The sequence below is a fragment of the Schistocerca nitens genome, chromosome 1, assembly GCF_023898315.1.
Source record: "Schistocerca nitens isolate TAMUIC-IGC-003100 chromosome 1, iqSchNite1.1, whole genome shotgun sequence".
Taxonomy (NCBI): Eukaryota; Metazoa; Arthropoda; class Insecta; order Orthoptera; family Acrididae; genus Schistocerca; species Schistocerca nitens.
Window position 1 is genome coordinate 456674217 of NC_064614.1, and position 8801 is coordinate 456683017.

Sequence of the window (8801 nt, forward strand, 5' to 3'; positions counted from 1 at the left end):
CAAAGAACGCTCTTAATGGTGAAAGTGTGTAAACAAATACTGTCAACTGTTATTTAATCAGCTGATACATATTTTTTTAGTGTAATGTTGCTGACCAAAGAGGGAGGCTACTTACCATCATATGGTAAGAACAGTGACTGGGTTTGTATGTGAATTTTTTTTTTTTTGGGGGGGGGGGATTAATCATGGGTAGTTATATCACCTGTATGGGGTATTGGCCAACAAATAGACTGACCATTGATGATGACTTGTGTGAATATACTTGCCTACTCCATTGCATTTCATAGGAGTTTGTTAGGATCAATTTTCAGTGTCTCTGTAGTGGTGAAGCCATGGAAAGTCCATTCTATAGGGAATGCCAAACAAATTCTTCCTACGGGGCCATGGTGAAGTACCTTAGGAGATAGGGTCCCTGGGTGGTAAGAGGGGGGGGGGGGGGGTGATAAGGGAATCCATCTATGGCGCACTGTCTTCTTTTCTTCTTCGATCTTAATATACCTGTCTTTCTATTTTCTTTTCTTACTTCTCAGTTAAGAGTACCAAATATATTGTCCCTCTGGCCATATGCATATTGCAGGATCTCTTCATTTTACAGTTTGTATAGGAGAATTTATAACCTAAATAGTAAGATTCACTGATGGTTATGTCACATGTGACGACGACAATGGACTACTCTTTTGACACAATGTCATCATCGCTGAAGACGTAACTGATGATTTTTGTTATATTTTGTAGTAATTTGATGTGTTGTGGGTGGACACGGACACACACACACACACACACACACACACACACACACACACACAACACAACACGCTTATACACACCTATCAATTATGCACAAACAGAGATGATTTAGGGATATTCTTTTGCTTGTCACTATTTTAACGTGAGGGTGTCCTACTAACAAGCTACATACAGTAATCACAAGCCAACGCCAAGAAGGAAAAAGAGTTTTGGAGAGAGTAAAATAGACAGGAGAACTTGTAGTGGAAAAGTGGGAGATAGCTATAGTTTCATGGAGGGCACAACCTTAAGATGAGGTGAAGTGAAAGGGAAGAAGTAATGAAGTACTCAATAAACTAGTAGAAAAGGAGGGTGAGGTACTTCAAGTTGGGAGTTATGGGAGAGCAATCACCAAAGAAGGAAGCTTATGCCAGTTTCAGGTGAACTCGTGGAAGGGAAGACCTCAACCACTTCAGATGAAAGGAGATGTACATCACACCAATTGGGCGTACAAAATAAGAGGATAAGAGTACTGAATCCCCAGAAAGATAGCCTACAAGAAGGGAGAAATGCTTAAGGGTAATATCTGTGAAGAAAAGGAACAAGGATCCTGCTTAAAGGAGTTTCCCCTCCAAACTGGATAATAAACTGAGAAAGTAAAATTTAGCTATCTCCATAGTTTACCAAGAGTATTTGAGTATCTGTGTAATGTGATGTTTGATCTCAAAACTGTGTATGGCAATTGCTTCCTCCAAAGGCAATAATACAAATTAATGTAATTAAGGTTAAAGAGCTGAAAGTGCTCTCAAAGAAAGCAATGTAATTATTGTTTTATGTCACTTTGCTAGGCAAAGTAGAGGAGCCATTAAATGTAAATCAACAGAGTTAATGAGAATTCTAATTAGAACATGCATATGTTTGTACTGATTGATTGTTAAGTTCATGATCATGACATCTTTTCTCTTAGTGAAGGAATATGTAGTGATCGACGCCATTTATGGAAGGACATAAATCACGTACATCAAACATAGAGTTCAGAGTACAGATGTGTGTGATTGCATTTAGTTTGTAAACATTGGGCCACATATTGTGGGAAAGTATTACTCAACAGGTGTGGAGTCTACCTGCTGGAGAGCATTTGTAATCTGCATGGAGCACGGAGGAACAATGGATCTCTAGTACCATGGAAGACATCTGGCACCAAGGAGGACAGATATGATTATATGCTATTATTGTTTTATCCTATTCACAGACATGTTAATGAGATGTCTTTGAGGCAGCATTGTTAGTTGTTTCAGGGAGTAGTAACTTCCCATGTAACATGTAACCGCTATGAAAGTTTGTGAGAATATACAGAGTTAATTGGAACCAATCTACTCTTTAAGTAGAGAGGCAGTGTTTTGTTTTATAGCCACTTCACTTATAGAAGTCTGTACTGAAAAACAGAGCACAACATAGCTGGACCCTGACATAAATAACAAGATTTGCAAGGTTGAATATCTGTGCCAATCTAATAAGGGAGTGTGAAGGCAGCAGAGTTAAGTGTAGCTGCATGGAGTAATAGGTCTAGAACATATGTTGCTCCAGCAGTCAAAACTTCGCCACACAAGCTGAATACAGCACTCGTCAGCCATTAATAAACACTCCAGGATAAAACCTGTTTTTTTTAAAAATACCAGGTTGATGGTTATGTACAGATAATCTGTCATCCAGGCGAACAGCTACTTGGAACATATACTGTGCCATGCGTGCGGGCCAACTGGGGAAGTCTTAAGCTATGGGGGACATTCACTTGCACTTCTGTGGGAGTTGTGATTTTATGGAATCTGTGGTAGGAGTTCAAGGCACCTTGACAACTGTTGACTATATGAAGATTATTGCAGGCCACCTGCTTGATGTAATCAATTGCATTTGACACCAACTGCATCTTCCAGCATCTGACAGCAGTTGTATCTTACAGCAGGACTATCCGTGCCACAAGGCCATTATCATGTTACAGTGAAAGGAGCATGTTGGAGAACTCGTGTTGATGTCTTGGTCACGAAATCCATCTTACTCAACAAATCCATCTTACCTGTCTCTGATGGTACACATCTAGGACACTATCAACTGCCAGGGCCATGAACACAAACCACGAACCCATGGTCTAGGGAAATTCTTTGACCTGTGCTTTAATTACTGGTGCCAATACTTCTGGAAACCTACCAAGGACTTCTTGAAGCTGTGCTACACACAATAAATACTGTAATGCATTCCAAACGTGGACCGACATGCTATTGAGCAGGTGATGAAAATATTTTGGTTCATTAGTGCATACGTATCTTAATTACTCAAAATTTTGTTTCCAGAAAAATGAGAAAGGAAAGTTCATTTTAACTTTTAGGTGCCATATGCTTCTCTTAATACATGCCAGTTGCATGTTCTTGTTGACCAGCCAATTGTCCTCTGCACTATTTTCCAAGAGTCTCTTCTTTAATCCCTTGTACGGGGATTAATGAACACAGGGTTGTCGTAGCAAAATTGAATACTGTAACTCTCAAATCCTACAAAAATAAACAAAAAATGTACCTGTTCAAAAAAGCAGATAAAGTTCACTTTACGCCTTCCTGAGAGAATATCTCCACTCCTTCCAAATTAACAGTGTAAGTGTTGATCAAACATGGATTGAATTCAAAGAAATAGTATTGGCAGAAATTGAGAGATTTATACCAAATAAATTAACGAACAATTGAGCTGATCCTCCTTGGTATACAAAACGGGTCAGAACACTGTTGCAGAAACAACGAAAAAAACATGCCAAATTTAAACGGATGCAAAATCTCCAAGATTGGCAATCTTTTACAGAAGCTCGAAATTTAGTGTGGACTTCAATGTGAGATGCTTATAATAGTTTCCAGAACGAAACTTTGTCTCGAAACCTGGCAGAAAATCCAAAGAGATTCTGGTTGTCTGTGAAGTATGCTAGCGGCAAGACACAATCAATGCCTTCCCTGCGTAGTAGCAATGGAAATACTATTGATGATAGTGCTGACAAAGCAGAGTTACTGAACACAGCCTTCTGAAATTCCTTCACCAAAGAAGATGAAGTAAATATTCCAGAATTCGAATCAAGAACAGCTGCCAACATGAGTAACATAGAAGTAGATATCCTCGGAGTAGTGAAGCAACTTTAATCGCTCAGCAAAAGCATGTCTTCTGTCCAGACTGTATACCAGTTAGGTTCCTTTCAGAGTATGCTAATACAATAGCTCCATACTTATCAATCATATACAACCTTTTGCTTCACGAAAGATCTGTACCCAAAGACTGGAAAATTGCACAGATCTCACCAAAATTCAAGAAAGTTAGTAGGAGCAATCCATTAAATTACAGGCCCATATCATTATCGTCAATACGCAGCAGGATTCTGGATCATATTTTGTGTTCGAACATTATGAATTACTTCAAAGAAAATGGTCTATTGACACACAATCGACACAGATTTAGAAAACATCATTTGTGTGAAACACAACCAGCTCTTTACTCACGCCTAGTGTTGAGTGCTATTGACAAGGGATTTCAAATTGATTCCGTTCTTGTAGATTTCCAGAAAGCCTTTGACATTGTACCGCACAAGTGGCTTGAAGTGAAATTGCAAAACTTATGGAATATCGTCTAAGTTATGTGACTGGATTCATGATTTCCTGTGAGAGGGGTCACAGTTTGTAGTAATTGATGTAAAGTCGTCGAGTAAAACAGAAGTGATTTCTTGCGTTCCCCAAGGTAGTGTTATGGGCCCTCTGCTGTTTGTCATCTACATAACCAATTTAGGAGACAATATGAGCACTGAGCAGCCATCTTAGGTTGTTTGCAGATGATGCTGTCATTTGTCGACTAGTAAAGTCATCAGAAAAACAAAGCAAATTGCAAAACTATCTAGAAAAGGTATCTGTATGGTGCAAAAACTGGCAGTTGACCCTAAATAACAAAAAGTGTGAGGTCATCCACGTGAGTGCTAAAAGCAATCCGCTTAACTTCGGTTACATGATAAATGAGTCAAATCTAAGGCCATAAATTCCAACTAAATACCTAGGAATTGCAATTAGAAACAACTTAAATTGGAAGGAACACACAGACTATGTTGTGGGGAAGGCTAACCAAACACTGCATTTTATTGGCAGAACACATAGAAAACGTAACATCTACACTAAAGGGACTACCTACACTAGGCTTGCCTGTCCTTTTTTTAAAATACTGCTAAGCGGTGTGGGATCCTTACCAGATAGGATTGACGGAGTACATTGAGAAAGTTCAAGAAAGGGCAGCACATTTTGTATTATCGTGAAATAGGGAGAGGGTTTCATTGAAATGATACAGGTGTCCATTAAAACAAAGGCATTTTTTATTGCGGCAGAATCTTCTTATGAAATTTCAATCACCAACTTTCTCCTCCAAATGCGAAAATATTTTATTGACATCGACCTACATTGGGAAAAACAATCACCGTAATAAAATAAGGGAATTCAAAGCTCGCACCAAAAGATACAGGTGTTTGTTTTTTCTGCTCGCTGTACGAGATTGGAATAATAGAGAATTATTGTGAAGGTGCTTCGATGAACCCTCTGCAGGAACTTAAATGTGATTTGCAGACTATCTACGTAGATGTAGACCCCTTGGTAGTGGCGTCAGCATATCTTTCTTCTGCGGCCATTTGCTGACAATCCATGATGGTCAAGAATGTTATCATGTTACTTCATGCCTGCAAGACCAAATTATCCATCATTTTAACCTGCTACTCGTGCATTCATTAAAACACAGTATTGTAGTCTCACACTTGGGAATTTTCCAACTAACAAAGTCCATTACAGTTATGCGTGATCCATGTAAATATTTACTAAGCTATTTGGAATCTCCTAGATCCCTGTATACTAAAGTTTCTTGCTTCAACAACACTGGCTGGTAATAAATACCTATTGACTGTATTCTTTGTCTGTAGCATCACTCATCCACTTGTCTCATGAGGCCCCCCTTTTGGGAACAGTCCAAGCTGTTTTTTCTGGTCTGTAGAAGTTTTAAGGTGCCAAGGTGGCTAGATAGCTTTTTTTCATGCTCTGTAGATCCGCCAGTTTTCTTATTGCTAGTCCATAATATGGAGTCAAATTATTTATATCCTATGTAAGATGATGAGGGCTTCCTATACATCTTCCATAAGTTCCTTCTCACTAAAGTCTTTACTTTGCTTCCTCAACCTGGCTCCTCATCACCTCCAGCTCCTATATTTAATTGTATGGTCTATGATTAATTGCAGTTGCATGGCCTTCACTATACCCATGTTCTAAGAAAAGCTTTTGTTTGGAAGCAATGCCAGGTGATTTTTCCTGTTGCTCAGATAAATCTTCCATGTCTCTGCTAATTGCTGCAATTAAAAAAAAAAAAAAAAAAAAAAAAAATCAGGTTTTTGGTCAGTGTCATGTACATGTTGGCTTAAGGCAGCTGACAGCAGACACCTAGCATTTGAATTTACATTCAGTTATTATAATTTGCTGTTCATATCCATGGAATGCTTTGTATAATGCACATTTGCCCAGTATCAGAAAATCTTTATGATGTGCGTAGCAAGACATCAACTATGATTTGACATTCCACAGTAGTCATTTCCTCGTATGTTCCACTATCAAATGGAATGAGGGAAGAATGATTACCTGCATGCCTTTTTATGAGCCCTAATATCACTTTTCGTGTCCTCGCGTGAAGGAAACCTAGCAGCATGCCTCTGAATTGTTCTGACTTCTTTTAATCTGACCTGCTGCGGGATCACAAATGCTCAAGTAATATTAAAAATTAGCTGTGCAAAGGGTTTGCATGTGGTATCCTTTACAGGTTCACTATACTTTACCAGAATTCTCCCTATAAAGCAAAGTCAGCCATTCATATTTCCTGCAATTGACTATATGTGCTTGTTCCAGTCAATGTTTCATGATGTTAGGTCCGGATAGCTACTCAACATAACATTAATACTGCATTATAACATTATACAAATGTTTCTCCTGTCGATCCACATTAATTTACATTTGTCAAGCTGCCATTTAATACCAAAATTCTGTACAAAGCATCAAATTGCCTGTTGGCCTGTACACAAAAAGGTCATCACTAAACAGTATGATTGCAATAAGATTCTTCTGGTTGTGTGACCCTATCATGATATAATGGAACTACCAATCTTTCAGTTAATATTTCAGTCAGCCATTATCAGTCACTCTTGGCCGTGAAAGCATCTTCTCACAGTCACAACTCATCTTATCCGACACACACACACACACACACACACACACACATATATATATATATATATATATATATATATATATATATATATATATATATATAACAGAGGTAAACATTCCACGTGGAAAAATATATCTAAAAGGAAAGATGATGAGACTTACCAAACAAAAGCGCTGGCAGGTCGATAGACACACAAACAAACAAACACAAATATACATACAAAATTCAAGCTTTCGCAACAAACTGTTGCCTCATCAGGAAAGAGGGGAAGGAGAGGGAAAGATGAAAGGATGTGGGTTTTAAGGGAGAGGATAAGGAGTCATTCCAATCCCGGGAGCGGAAAGACTTACCTTAGGGGGAAAAAAGGACAGGTATACACTCGCACACACACCCATATCCATCCACACACACAGACACAAGCAGACATATTTATGTCTGCTTGTGTCTGTGTGTGTGGATGGATATGGGTGTGTGTGCGAGTGTATACCTGTCCTTTTTTCCCCCTAAGGTAAGTCTTTCCGCTCCCGGGATTGGAATGACTCCTTATCCTCTCCCTTAAAACCCACATCCTTTCATCTTTCCCTCTCCTTCCCCTCTTTCCTGATGAGGCAACAGTTTGTTGCGAAAGCTTGAATTTTGTATGTATATTTGTGTTTGTTTGTTTGTGTGTCTATCGACCTGCCAGCGCTTTTGTTTGGTAAGTCTCATCATCTTTCCTTTTATATATATATATATATATATGACAAGAGCAGTCCTACTCGGCTTCCCTGGGGCATTTATGACATTACCTGGGTCTTTGATAAATATTTGCTGTCCTGGCAATTTTACTTCAGAAAGTCTTAGAGAAAATCATACAGTTGAGAATGTATTCTGTACGCTCAAATCTTTGTTGATGGTCTGTAGTATACTACTGCGCCAAATACTTTCTGAATATATGGGATCTGTCCGTTGGCCTGCAGCCATCATTTGGAGGGTATTTTGAGTGAAATGTGCTTGCAGATGCTTTTTAAATCCATACTAATTTATCAACAGAAGATTTTCTCTCTTTAGGTCACTCATTGCATTCATTTTCAACAGTTTGTCAGTGTGCAGCATGAATAATGTGTATTTCTATTCATCTTCTTTCGGAGTTTGTGCCTCAGTAAAACAATGTTATCTCAATAAAAATCTTGCTCTGTGGGCAAGTTTTTAGATGGTACATTTAAGATTTCAGCTTTCCCATTGCTGTCTTATATCTCCATAGAGAGTTTACTGATAAGTAACTGAATGGAAGTTATCAACCCAGTCCATTGTCTAGAGGAGCAGAGTTTAAGAATTCTTGGAAATAAGTATTGCTGACATGTGATAGGGGAAGTTGTGCCACACACAGCCATTCTTGTGGGTGTATGTATAAATTTCTACAAACTTTTGAGTGTTGGCACTGCTGCACCCATTGTTCGAACCCAGAATACATGTATTAATTTCCTGAATGTTGTTATTAAACTAGTGTGTTTCCCCATCCTTTATTGGCTTATACTTATCTAGAGCATCACACTTAATTATTCAAACTTTGTCCAGATTCCTTTGTGTCAGTTGTGATCTAATTAAATAATGTTAATTTGTTTTTAAGTAGGATGCTAATAACTGCTTATCTGGTCTACCAGGTATAATAACCATCCTAACCTCCTTCATAGAGTTATTAGTTTTAGTAGTAGTAGTAGTAGTAGTAGTAGTAGCTAAAATAATTACTGCTATCTCATTCTCCCACTATGAAGTATATCAGGCTTATCTGTAACACTAATCCTGAACTATTTACAGTATATATGTGGCCT